The sequence below is a fragment of the Schistocerca cancellata genome, chromosome 1 (assembly GCF_023864275.1).
Source record: "Schistocerca cancellata isolate TAMUIC-IGC-003103 chromosome 1, iqSchCanc2.1, whole genome shotgun sequence".
NCBI lineage: Eukaryota > Metazoa > Arthropoda > Insecta > Orthoptera > Acrididae > Schistocerca > Schistocerca cancellata.
This window is the reverse complement of record NC_064626.1, coordinates 863,546,263-863,561,116: the sequence shown is the minus strand read 5'-3', so window position 1 is coordinate 863,561,116 and position 14,854 is coordinate 863,546,263. Positions and strand designations below refer to the sequence as shown.

General features: G+C 43.8%; 1 protein-coding gene across 1 annotated transcript in view; it reads left to right on the top strand.

Moving 5' to 3' along the window:
* Positions 1-14,854, top strand: part of LOC126108326 (G-protein coupled receptor Mth2-like) — a 137,855-nt gene that overhangs the window by 55,628 nt on the left and 67,373 nt on the right. The window lies entirely within an intron of this gene.

Below are 14,854 nucleotides of genomic sequence, written 5' to 3'. Positions count from 1 at the left end.
TGGTTTCCCGCAATTGCTTCATGCAAAATTCGGGGTGATTTCGTGAATAAGGCGGCAGCCATTTCTCTCCCCAATACCTGTCTAACTCAGCTATTGGTGCATTTTGAGACGTTGCACTTCTGCCTGGCACTGTTAAAAAAAGTTAAAGGTTTCTCAAAGGTGCAGCGCAATTTAACAATTTGCAAATGGTGCAACTTAGTACAATATAACAGCCGCGACATGGAGGCAATCCGTGATGACTGAAAAGTTTACTAATATGCACACAAAGCTCCCCTAGTTTCATACAACCGTTTACCTTATACTAGTCCTACTCTTATTTTTTTACAAGTAGATCTGTATGGTATTCGGCCATGAGTAGGCTAGCAGCCACAACTGTTCGTAAACGGAAACCTATAAGACCCGCATATTTATGATTGCAAAATATTCCATACAGCCGAGAAATGATCGCATAAAATATCTAAACTGTTTCGGGTACTTAATTGAATAATAAATGACGGAATGGCGCCAATTGTGTCAGATAGTCCGTGTCCGAACAAACCACCGCCAACCTCGCCTGCTTTTTCCCAGAAGATATGTAAATTACAACGTAAATTGCATCAGTGGTAAGGATACAGGCTAATGGCTTAGCTTAATGAAGGTCTCTACACAGATATATAGGTATTAATAACATTTATATACAGCAAACAAGAGCTGCTTACACGCCTTAGTTCTGCACAGCTCAACAGGCTCGTAATAAGAGTGGAATGATTTTACAGGAAGCAAATAAAACAGCAGCGCTCCTATACTTACACTGTGACTTTGCATTCACCAACGTTACAGCTTCTGAAAGTTTCGCTATGTTAAATGCAATCTTTGAAAATACATAAAATACGTTTATCACAATCTGGATTCAACAAATTCTTCTCTTATTACACGTAATTACCTTATAAATTATAGAGTAAAAATTGTATAAAAAAAAGAAATAATTTGAAATGCTTTAGTCTCTAATAATTTCCATGATCGATCATGAGACTCCAACTAGCTTTCCATTCATGATGTTTCACCCTCTGAGAGAAAGGAGGTTCATTTTATTCGACGATAAATTATATCGTTAACTTATACAGTAAAAATATGTGATTTTCAGACAGTGTTTGCTACTCAATGCTCAGTATTGGCAAATAGGTGTCCCATACGACTTCGATGTGTAGTAATCTCCCCCCACCCGTCAAGTATCTCCAGGTTCCGCGGTTACACATTTTATAATACGCCATGTGGAAACAATAGCAGTAATCTTATCATTTGTCTAAAGCCGTTTGCACTTGGAATGCGAGGCCAAGTTATCTCACGATTACGGGTTCAACGGTCGGTGTTCATTAATTTAATGCAAAAACGTCACTGAGATCTGGTGCAATGTAAGAGCATATACTAAATGATAAATATTTGCCACTCATCCTGATGGTCCGGTAGAAGTGTGTGAACGTGCCAAATGCTGGGCGAGCGCTATTCAAGCGAGTGCATTGTTCTCGTAGTTTAATTAGTCGGAACGAGAATAGTGGTGTCGGAGATGTTACCACCAGACAGTAACGGAAATTACACTGGCGAGGAAAAGCCCGCAACATCAAAAAATAATTAATGTAGAGTAATGAAAATTCGGGAATGCATTAGTCTAGGTAGCATATTTACGTCATTAACATTGCAAGATCACAGGTTAATGAAAGTGTAAGATAAGGGATTACAAATATGAAATTCTGGTACATTAATAACTGGTGTAACCGCCAGAATGTTGACTTCAGTCATGCAAACCTGGTGCTGGATGTCAGTTAATGGGTTCGCGTTCCATGCCTATTGCACTTGTTCGGTCAATACTGGGACGATTAATGCTGTCTGTGGATAATGCTGAAGTTGTCGTCATATGATGTCCCACATGTGCTCAATTGGAGAGACGTATGGTGATCGAGCAGGCCGAGGCAACATGTCGACACTCTGTAGAGCACGTTGAGTTAGAACATCGGTATGTGGACGAGAATGATCGTGTTGGAAAACACCCCATTGCGTGCATGGCAGCACAGCAAGTCGAATCTGCATTCAGGGCGCGTGGGATAGCAACGAGGTTGCTTCTGTTGTGCTACGAAATCGTAACCCAGACCATAACTGCAGGTGTACGTTTAGTATGTCTAGCACTCAGACAAGTTGGTTGAAGACCCGTCACTGACGCCCAGGCAGCACTAGCTTTCATCGGAAAACACTAAGACCTCCACTCTGCCCTCGAATGCCGCGTGGGTTAGCCGCGCGGTCTTGGGCACCATGCCACGGTTCACGCGGCTTACCCCGTCGAAGGTTCGAGACCTCCCTCGGTTATGCCATGAGGCCGTCTGGAGCCCAGTCTTCTTGCGACCGTACATTTTCGTGACCACCACTATCAGCAATCACGTACAATATTTACATTCACGTCAAGTCTTCCTGCAATTTGCAGAAGAAATATCCAGATTCTCGTTGCCCCAACACATGACCTCGTTCTAACTGAGTGAAATGTTGATAATGACGTCTTAAAGGGATGCTTGACGAACATAAAGTCATCGCGTCCAATCCCAAAGGTAATTAACGTTCACGACCGTTGCAATATGTATTTAAAGCAAACCTGATCTGCATATTCATAGTGGCACTACTAGCACCTGGTGCGAAATTTAAATGGAAATCATCTTTGGAGTGCAGAAATACGCCTACCAGCTTTCGTTTATGTCGCACAACTCCTTGGTGTCGCGATTTTTTCCCTTCAATGTATTATCATCACTCATTGTACGACGACAGTCCATAAACACTCCTTTTAACCATCAGTGCGATAACATTTGATGCTTAATATTAAAGGTCACGTCCGACATAACTCAGGAAACGTAAATAATAGCTTTGCCAGTGGCCTTATCGTAAAACAGTGTATTGGCTCTGTGACACGGTACTGCACCCAATTGACTGCCAGACTAGTCCAACATAAAACAAATACGGAACAACTCAGTCGTAGAGTACGAGGTGACTAAAATACTTGTGAGTCGTTAAAGTAAAGCCAGACCAGACTGCAGAGACTTACTAGTTTAGGCGCTCCGCCCCATGGTGATAGGTGTTGTACATTAATGACGGATATAGTAATGTGTGTTGAAACCGACCTCATGAGTGAAATTTGTGGTACACACAAAACCGGTGGTAGGCAGAAAATATCTTCCGAGATTGTCCTAAATGCTTTCTCCAAAAATTATTTCGAGCAGTTAGTCCACGAACCCACGCGAATTGTAAATGGTTGCGAAAACACACTTGACCTCTTACCCATAAAACAATCCAGAGCTGATAGAGAGCATCATGACTGATACAGGGATTAGTGATCACAAATTCGTTGTAGCTAGGCTCAATACCGTTTCTTCCAAATCCACCAGAAACAAACGCAAAATAATTTTATTTAAAAAAGCGGATAAAGTGTCACTAGAAGCCTTCCTAAGAGACAATCTCCATTTCTTCCGAACTGACTATGCAAATGTAGACGAGATGTGGCTCAAATTCAAAGATATAGTAGCAACAGCAATTGAGAGATTCATACCTCATAAATTGGTAAGAGATGGAACTGATCCCCCATGGTACACAAAACAGGTTCGAACGCTGTTGCAGAGGCAACGGAAAAAGCATGCGAAGTTCAGAAGAACGCGAAATCCCGAAGATTGACTAAAATTTACAGACGCGCGAAATTTGGCACGGACTTCAATGCGAGATGCCTGTAATAGGTTCCACAACGAAACATTGTCTCGAAATTTGGTAAAAAATCCGAAGAAATTCTGGTCGTACGTAAAGTACTCAAGCGGTAAGACGCAGTCAATACCTTCGCTGCGCAGTGTCAAATGGTTCAAATGGCTCTGAGCACTATGGGACTCAACTTCTATTGATACGTAATCAGCATGGCTTCAGAAAACATCGTTCATGTGCAACGCAGCTAGCTCTTTATTCGCACGAAGTAATGGCCGCTATTGACAGGGGAGCGCAGGTTGATTCCGTATTTCTGGATTTCCGGAAAGCTTTTGACACCGTTCCTCACAAGCGACTTCTAATCAAGCTGCGGGCCTATGGGGTATCGTCTCAGTTGTGCGACTGGATTCGTGATTTCCTGTCAGGAAGGTCGCAGTTCGTAGTAATAGACGGCAAATCATCGAGTAAAACGGAAGAGATATCAGGTGTTCCCCAGGGAAGCGTCCTGGGACCTCTGCTGTTCCTGATCTATATAAATGACCTGGGTGACAATCTGAGCAGTTCTCTTAGGTTGTTCGCAGATGATGCTGTAATTTACCGTCTAGTAAGGTCATCCGAAGACCAGTATCAGTTGCAAAGCGATTTAGAAAAGATTGCTGTATGGTGTGGCAGGTGGCAGTTGACGCTAAATAACTAAAAGTGTGAGGTGATCCACATGAGTTCCAAAAGAAATCCATTGGAATTCGATTACTCGATAAATAGTACAATTCTCGAGGCTGTCAATTCAACTAAGTATTTGGGTGTTAAAATTACGAACAACTTCAGTTGGAAAGACCACATAGATAATATTGTGGGGAAGGCGAGCCAAAGGTTGCGTTTCATTGGCAGGACGCTTAGAAGATGCACCAAGTCCACTAAAGAGACAGCTTACACTACACTCGTTCGTCCTCTGTTAGAATATTGCTGCGCGGTGTGGGATCCTTACCAGGTGGGACTCACGGAGGACATCGAAAGGGTGCAAAAAAGGGCAGCTCGTTTTGTATTATCACGTAATAGAGGAGAGAGTGTGACAGATATGATACGCGAGTTGGGATGGAAGTCATTAAAGCAAAGACGTTTTTCGTCGCGGCGAGATCTATTTACGAAATTTCAGTCACCAACTTTCTCTTCCGAATGTGAAAATATTTTGTTAAGCCCAACCTACATAGGTAGGAATGATCATCTAAATAAAACAAGAGAAATCAGAGCTCGAACAGAAAGGTTTAGGTGTTTGTTTTTCCCGCGCGCTGTTTGGGTGTGGAATGGTAGAGAGATAGTATGATTCTGGTTCGATGAACACTCTGCCAAGCACTTAAATGTGAATTGCAGAGTAGTCATGTAGATGTAGATGGACGTTCACAGGTTTGGAAAAGTATGGTCGACTCAGTCCCTCGTAATACCAGAAGAAACGAAAAGGAAAGTACTCGAGTTTAAGATGCCGTCGACGTCGGAGTAGTTACAGAGTACTGGATAGATAGGCGAAGGAAACGGCCTTGAACTGATAAAGTAACTACTCTGATATTGTTGTTAAGTTTTACCGAGCGACCTCGTGAAACTGCAATCAGGCTGCCAAGACGCAGATTACCAGTGCGCCCTACACGAATCCAGCGCCTCAGCCGCTTCACTGGGCGTCCGTCGACTCTGGCCCAGTAGTCGATAAGCTTGTATAATGACAAAATTTATAGCATTTTCACAATTGCTTGAACGAATTTGTCCGTATATTATCCAAAAGCAGAACTGCAGTACGTGACCCTTCGACGACAATCTAAATTATCAGCATAAAATACACTACTGGCCATTAAAATTGCTACACCAAGAAGAAATGCAGATGATAAACGGGTATTCATTGGACAAATATATTATACTAGAACTGACATGTGATTACATTTTCACGCAATTTGGGTGCATAGATCCTGAGAAATCAGTACCCAGAACAAACGCCTCTGGCCGTAAAAACGGCATTGATACGTATCGGCATTGAGTCAAACAGAGCTTGGATGACGAGTACAGGTACAACTGCCCATGCAGCTTCAACACCATACCACAGTTCATCAAGAGTAGTGACTGACGTATTGTGACGAGCCAGTTGCCCGGTCACCATTGACCAGACGTTTTCAATTGGTGAGAGATCTGGAAAATGTGCTAGCCAGGACAACAGTAGAACATTTTCTGCATCCAGAAAGGCCCGTACAGGACCTGCAACATGCGGTCGTGCATTATCCTGCTGAAATGTAAGGTTTCGCAGGGATCGAATGAAGGGTAGAGCCACGGGTCGTAACACATCTGAAATGTAACGACCACTGTTCAAAGTGCCCCCAGTGGGAACAAGAGGTGACCGAGTCGTGTAACCAATGGCACCCCCATACCATTACGCTGGGTGATACGCCAGTATGGCGATAACAAATACACGCTTCCAATGTGCGTTCACCGCGATGTCGCCAAACACGGATGCGACCATCATGATGCTGTAAACAGAACCCGGATTCATCCAAAACAATGACATTTTGCCATTCGTGCACCCAGGGTCGTCGTCGAGTACACCATCGTAGGCGCTCCTGTCTGTGATGCAGCGTCAAGGGTAACCGCAGCCATGGTCTCCGAGCTGATAGTCCCTGCTGTTGCAGACGTCTTCGAACTGCTCGTGCAGATGGTTGTTGTGTTGCAAACGTCCCCATCTGTTGACTCAGGGTTCGAGACGTGGCTGCACGATCCGTTACAGCCATGCGGATAAGATGCTCTCATCTCGACTGCTAGTGTTACGAGGCCGTTGGGATCCAGGACGGCGTTCCGTATTACCCTCCTGAACCCACCGATTCCATATTCTGCTAACAGTCATTGGATCTCGACCAACGCGAGGAGCAATGTCGCGATACGCTAAACCGCAATCGCGATAGGCTACAATCGGACCTTTATCAAAGTCGGAAACGTGATGGTACGCATTTCTCCTCCTTACACGAGGCATCACAACAACGTTTCACCAGGCAACGCCGGTCAACTGCTGTTTGTGTATGAGAAATCGGTTGGAAACTTTCCTCATGTCAGCATGTTGTAGGTGTCGCCACCGGCGCCAACCTTGTGTAAATGCTCTGAAAAGCTAATCGTTTGCATATCACAGCATCTTCTTCCTGTCGGTTAAATTTCGCATCTGTAGCATGTCATCTTCCTGGTGTAGCAATTTTAATGGCCAGTAGTGTAAATTTTGCCGTGATAAGCCGAATTATTGGACGACAGACAGTTCGTACTGTAAATTAGTACAAATTAACGTTGCTGTACGCGTAGCAGTAATCAAATCCGTATTAATCAAAGGTTAATATTGATTGCCTATCACGCACGTGCTCGCTGTCGATGACCCTGCGCAAAATCTGAATATGATTCCTGTTACGTCGCAAGATATCAGGTTGGTTGGTCTTTAGCAAATGTTTCCACTGGGAAGTTATGACGCATGACAGGTTACTGGTAGCGTTTACGTAAGCCTACGTGAATGCCTGTTGGTAACACCCACTTGGTGTGTGTGAAGCTATAGAATTTCGTCAGTGTGAAAATTGCAGGATCGGTCCACACAGCCTCACAAGTGGTCTCAGGGTTGATTCAGATTGTGTGCTACTACGGTTGTGTGGCGATTTCATACACAACGGTAGGGAGAGGCTGGCGACAGAGTGGTGCGGCAACTGCCGTCGTAGGCAAGCTGGCGCGGATCAGAAATGATTCACGAACAAGTTAAGACGACAAACAGATCTACTGAACTTGTATTTATCCAGACATACGAAGACTCATTACAAATAACGCAACAAGAAACATTCCAGCTATCGCAAGGAAAGAGGCTCCAAGTGCGAGTGGGGTGGGCGACTGCTGCCAGCCAGCCTATATTACGGCGGCAGGGGTTGCTCCAGGTAGCTGCAGAGCTGCTGGAGGTATGGCACAGTGCACACACACCATCGGTTCCGCCAGATCCCACGTGACTCCTATCGGCGTCTAGTGGAAACTTGCCATACCAATGTAACGACGCCCATGGGGTGGTAATGATACGTGGTATCGCGTGTATGTCAACTAATTTCACATGACTTTCTCTGAATTTGAAAATGTAAAAAGTGACATTTGGATATGCGCTAAATATTCCTTTTCCAGTACGGAATGAAAAGTCTTCTGCTCTGTACGAAAGTTAGGCATATTCGAGACTCTAGTACGGTTGTATTGGCAATATCTTAGAAGACATGACTGTTCATTGTGTTGCTACAAACTAACGGTAATGAGTGGAACATGTTACTGTATAACAACAATGTCTAAGATGTGTGGTTCTACTGTGTGTGTTGTATCTGGATTGGCTATGGTGTGCACCGAAAGGAGGGAGTCGTGAAGACGAAAAATATTGTTTAGGTTGTTGGCATCCACTATGGATCGCTGTCCTACTGAATGATTTTTAGACATACTTTCGTGTTTAAGGAGATCAAACTATATGTAAGCACCTGGATTTTTTCTCGTCCTTCTCCCACTTCAGACTGAATTAAAGTATACACGTACACAACAGCTACATTCTCTTATTCACAGGCTGAACAACAAGAATTAAAACTGTATGCTGGACAGGGACTGGAACCTGAGACATTTACATTTCGCATGCTCTCCAGGCATAACTACGATCCACCCTCTCAGCTTTCTTCAACGAGTATTAGTCCCGCAAGGTATGCAAACAAACTGTTATGAAGTTTGGAAGGCATGAAACCAGGGACTGGCTGAAGTGAAGCTGTGAGGGCGTATCGTGAGTTGTGCTTGAGCAGCTTATTCGGTAGAGCACTTACTCACTAAAGGCGAAGGTTCCAGATTCGAGTCTCGGTCCAGTACGATTTTAATCTTCCAGGAAGCTTCAAATTAGCGCACACTCAGCTGCTGAGTGATCATTCAATAAATGGTTCAAATGGCTCTGAGCACTATGGGACTTAACTGCGGAGGGGGGGGGGGGGGCGGGCGGGGGGGGGGGGGGGGGATTGTGGGTTAAAATGTAGTGTGTTGACTATGAATGAAATAGCTGTTAGAGAGTGGTTGAAAGCTTTGTTGACAGTTGATTTTACTTTTGGTTTCAATGTTCTGTGTAGGGGTTCGTGGATAAGTGAGTTAAAAGGTGTTGGGTGGTATGCCGGCCGGAGTGGCCGAGCGGTTCTAGGCGATACAGTCTGGAACCGCGCGACGGCTGCAGTCGCAGGTTCGAATCCTGCTTCGGGCATGGATGTGTGTGATGTCCTTAGGTTAGTTAGGTTTAAGTAGTTCTAAGTTCTAGGGGACTCATGTCCACAGCATTTAAGTTCCATAGTGCTCAGAACCATTTTGTTGCGTGGTATATTATTATATTGGGCGGTATTATTATTATTATTATTATTATATTAATCCTATTTGGGAGCGTTATTCCATTATTTTATCTACTAGTGTAAACAATGAATTGTTTGGCATGTGTACTTGATCATTCAACAGGGTTTTCCTTTCTGCTTTGGTTACTGTATGTAATTTTCTTGCAGGATTAAGATGTGCTTTTTATTGCTGATTATAATTATTTTTATGTCTTCTTCTCTAATGTTTAGTTTGTGGTTACGTTCTATTAGATGTTCTATAAATGTGGAGTGATTTGTCCCATACTTCTAGGCTCTCATGTGTATTTTGTATCTGATGAAAAATATTATTTTAAAGGCAAGAAAACATTTTATTAACTTTATAATTACATCCTGAATACGAAAAAAAACACATTTGCTGAAAAAAACACAGAAGTTACACAAAAGCAAAGAATAAAGATATTGACAGCAGAGTCGTGGAGCAGCACATAAACATAGACCTCAGGGAATTTTTTTCTTTTCTTTTAACAGTATCTGACATCAAATGTTCTACCTGTTTGTCCTATGTATCTGCCTTTACAAGTGTTACACAGAATACCTGTTTTTTGGTACATGTCTCTCTTTTTTGTCAGTTTTGGGGATGTATTTTTGTACACAATTGTCTGTTGCTATGTGTATTCCCTATCTATTGAAAATGCTGGCCATTTTATATGTGAGTTCGTGTTCGTATGCCATTGTGTACCGTCTTGTGTCTTCTTTCACCTTTTTCTGATTATTCTGTGTAGTTGTTATGGTACTAAGTGGTTGTGTTTGGTTGTTTTGTGTTTCTGTCTGTGGGTTGGTGCTTTTTGCTTTTATTTTACTTTTAATTTTCTTGTTTAGCTTTGTGACTATGGTACTACTGTAACCATTGTTTTGTGCTATCTGCATTATTATGTCCAGTTCTTTTTGGTTGTTTTCTTTGGTGAGTGGCACTGTGTTGAGTCTCTGGAGCATGTCTGGAAGTGCTCCTTGCTTTTGTGGACGTGGGTGGTTCAAGGATTGGGGAATGATAATGTCCGTTGCTGAAGGTTTACAGTACATTTCAACCACATACTTATTCTTTTGTTTTTTGATTGTTAAACCCAGAAAGTTAATTTGGCTATTCTGTTCTCTTTCAATTATGGATTTTATATATTTATGTGCCTTGTTTATGTCAATATGTAGTTTTTCGAGTTTGGTTAGTGGTTCATCTATTAAGCAAATTGTGTTACCCATATAAAAAATATATAAAATGTCTTCCTGATGTACTCGTTAATGCACGATTATCAGTGGAACTTGATCCTCAGAAGTCACGGCACAGATGACATCTGTTCTTTATACAAGAGTTTTCTGGTACCTACATTCAGAAATATTTCTTACAAACATACTATGTATTTAAAATTAGTAACATAGTATTCGAACTGAGAACAAACCGTTGAGGTTTTCGTAGGTATGTTGGAAAGGAGTAGGTGCTTATACCAGTAAGCAGCGCCGGCGCGTCGATAGTAAATCCTCTGAGAATGTAGCTACTTATGAAATCTGCCATCATCTTATGACCTATAAAAGTGTGGCTATCATCACTGTCATTATAACAAAAATGGTTCAAATTGTTCTGAGCACTATGGGACTTAAGATCTGAGATCTTCAGTCCCCTAGAACTTAGAACTACTTAAACCTAACTAACCTAAGGACATCACACACATCCATGCCCAAAGCAGGATTCGAACCTGCGACCGTAGCGGTCACGCAGTTCCAGACTGTAGCGCCTAGAACCGCTCGGCCAACACTGTCATTATAACAAAGGGAGAATGGGGCCAGACGAGAAACATACTAGAGAGCTGAAAGATGCCATAGAGAGAGACGTAAAACTCCTCTCTGAGACTATCAGTGTGGTGCCCGTCCCACGGTGACTCACATCCCACGTGACTGCCCTAATTTGGCCACATTAAGGCAAAATCTTAAACTTACTGACACATTACAACACCAAAGCTGATCTGGTTTTACGTTTAGCTGTGAGAGTGGTGTTGACTCCTCTCCCTGAGGTAGCCGGCCGGAGTGGCCGAGCGGTTCTAGGCGCATCAGTCTGGAACCGCGTGACCTCTACGGTCGCAGGTTCGAATCCTGCCTCGGGCATGGATGTGCGTGATGTCCTTAGGTTAGTTAGGTTTAAGTAGTTCTAAGTTCTAGGGGTCTGATGACCTCAGATGTCAAGTCCCATAGTGCTCAGAGCCATTTGAACCATTTTTTTTTTTCTCCCTAAGGTAGGGCACATTAGCCTCGTCGGCCGATTCAGGGATTTGAGGGGTGCCCCGTTGCCCGCTCCCACCTGAGAGATGCACGGCTGCACTTACTCGCGGGCCGTCCTGGCTCCTGACGTTCCCACCTTTTTAATTCTTCTTATTTTTTTACATTTGTCGTCGGCTGACAGACTCGTCGTTATTGTTTACTTTCGTGATAATTTATCTCGTCCTTGTACCTACTTTTCTTGTGGTAATGGAGGATGTGAAAGCACTGGTCTGTTGCTGATGATGATTATGTTGCTGATGATGATTATGTTGCTGGTGATGATTATGTTGATGGTGATGATTGTTGTTGGTGATGATTATGTTGATGGTGATGATTATGTTGATGGTGATGATTATGTGGATGATGATTTATGTGGATGATGATGATTATGTGGATGATTATGATTATGTTGATGATGATGATTATGTTGATGATTATGATTATGTTGATGATGATGATTATGTTGATGATGATGATTATGATTATTATGATGATGATTATGGTGATGATTATGATGATGGCGGAGGGCACAAAACAGCAAGTTAACCAGTTCCCTTGCATTTATGATGTACCGATAAATGTTGTGAGAATCTATGGATAAGGTCAATAAAATGGAAAACCAAATTTCATCCCCTCACAAGAATTGTAAGACAACCCCACTAAGGTGAGCTTCAGAAAAGACCATAAGAAAATTCCGAATAACTAGATAAAATCATGTATAAAACACCTTTAATGACATGATTAAAAAAGGGACAGATAACCATGGCTGGAGGACTGCTTGTAGATAATAACTGACCCAGCTATTTGTGACACATTAAGATCTCACATCCAGTATTTTGGGAAGAATTTCGGACACCACACTAAATCTTGAAACAGAAACAAAATTCGCCTTGTTATTAGTTGACTACTCAGGAAGACGTCGTTATCAGGAGAAAGAAAGCTGGCATTCTACGGATCGGAGTGTGGAATGTCAGATCCCTTAACCAGGCAGGTAGGTTGGAAAATTTAAAAACGGAAATGAATAGGTTTAAGTTAGATATAGTGGGAATTAATGAAGTTCGGTGGCAGGAGGAACAAGACTTTTGGTCATGTGAATAAAGGGTAATAAATACAATATCAAACAGGGGTAATGCAGGAGTAGGTTTAATAAGGAATAAAAAAATATGGGGGGGGGGGGGGGAAGCTACTACAAACAGCATAGTGAACGCATTATTGTGCCCAAGATAGACACGAAGCCCACACCTACTACAACAGTACAAGTTTATATGCCAACTAGCTCTGCAGATGATGAAAAATTGATGAAATGTATGATGAGATAAAGAAATTATTCAGGTAGTGAAGGAAGACGAAAATTTAATAGTCATGGGTGATTGGAATTCGTCAGTAGGAAAAGGAAGAGAAGTAAACGTAGTAGGTGAATATGGATTGGGGCTAAGAAATGAAAGAGGAAGTCGCTTGGTAGAATTTTGCACAGAGCATAACTTAATCATACCTAACACTTGGTTCAAGAATCATGAAAGAAGGTTGTATACATGGAAGAAGCCTGGAGATACTAGAAGGCATCAGATAGATTATATAATGGTAAGACAGAGATTGAAAACCCGGTTTTAAATTGTAAGACATTTCCAGGGGCAGATGTGGACTCTGACCACTATCTATTGGTTATGAACTGTAGATTAAAACTGAAGAAACTGCAAAAAGGTGGGAATTCAAGGAGATGGGACCTGGTTAAACTGAAAGAACCAGAGGTTGTACAGAGTTTCAGGGAGAGCATAAGGGAACAATTGACAAGAATGGGGGAAAGAAATACAGTAGAAGAAGAATGGGTAGCTTTGAGGGATGAAGTAGTGAACGCAGCAGAGGATCAAGTAGGTAAAAAGACGAGGGCTACTAGAAATTCTTGAGTAACAGAAGAAATATTGAATTTAATTGATGAAAGGGGAAAATACACTCCTGGAAATTGAAATAAGAACACCGTGAATTCATTGTCCCAGGAAAGGGAAACTTTATTGACACATTCCTGGGGTCAGATACATCACATGATCACACTGACAGAACCACAGGCACATAGACACAGGCAACAGAGCATGCACAATGTCGGCACTAGTACAGTGTATATCCACCTTTCGCAGCAATGCAGGCTGCTATTCTCCCATGGAGACGATCGTAGAGATGCTGGATGTAGTCCTGTGGAACGGCTTGCCATGCCATTTCCACCTGGCGCCTCAGTTGGACCAGCGTTCGTGCTGGACGTGCAGACCGCGTGAGACGACGCTTCATCCAGTCCCAAACATGCTCAACTGGGGACAGATCCGGAGATCTTGCTGGCCAGGGTAGTTGACTTACACCTTCTAGAGCACGTTGGGTGGCACGGGATACATACGGACGTGCATTGTCCTGTTGGAACAGCAAGTTCCCTTTCCGGTCTAGGAATGGTAGAACGATGGGTTCGATGACGGTTTGGATGTACCGTGCACTATTCAGTGTCCCCTCGACGATCACCAGTGGTGTACGGCCAGTGTAGGAGATCGCTCCCCACACCATGATGCCGGGTGCTGGCCCTGTGTGCCTCGGTCGTATGCAGTCCTGATTGTGGCGCTCACCTGCACGGCGCCAAACACGCATACGACCATCATTGGCACCAAGGCAGAAGCGACTCTCATCGCTGAAGACGACACGTCTCCATTCGTCCCTCCATTCACGCCTGTCGCGACACCACTGGAGGCGGGCTGCACGATGTTGGGGCGTGAGCGGAAGACGGCCTAACGGTGTGCGGGACCGTAGCCCAGCTTCATGGAGACGGTTGCGAATGGTCCTCGCCGATACCCCAGAAGCAACAGTGTCCCTAATTTGCTGGGAAGTGGCGGTGTGGTCCCCTACGGCACTGCGTAGGATCCTACGGTCTTGGCGTGCATCCGTGCGTCGCTGCGGTCCGGTCCCAGGTCGACGGGCACGTGCACCTTCCGCCGACCACTGGCGACAACATTGATGTACTGTGGAGACCTCACGCCCCACGTGTTGAGCAATTCGGCGGTACGTCCACCCGGCCTCCCGCATGCCCACTATACGCCCTCGCTCAAAGTCCGTCAACTGCACATACGGTTCACGTCCACGCTGTCGCGGCATGCTACCAGTGTTAAAGACTGCGATGGAGCTCCGTATGCCACGGCAAACTGGCTGACACTGACGGCGGCGGTGCACAAATGCTGCGCAGCTAGCGCCATTCGACGGCCAACACCGCGGTTCCTGGTGTGTCCGCTGTGCCGTGCGTGTGATCATTGCTTGTACAGCCCTCTCGCAGTGTCCGGAGCAAGTATGGTGGGTCTGACACACCGGTGTCAATGTGTTCTTTTTTCCATTTACCGGAGTGTATAAAAATGCAGTAAATGAAGCAGGCAAAAAGCAATACAAACGTCTCAAAAATGAGATCGACAGCAAGTGCAAAATGGCTAAGCAGGGATGGCTAGAGGACAAATGTAGGGATGTAGAGG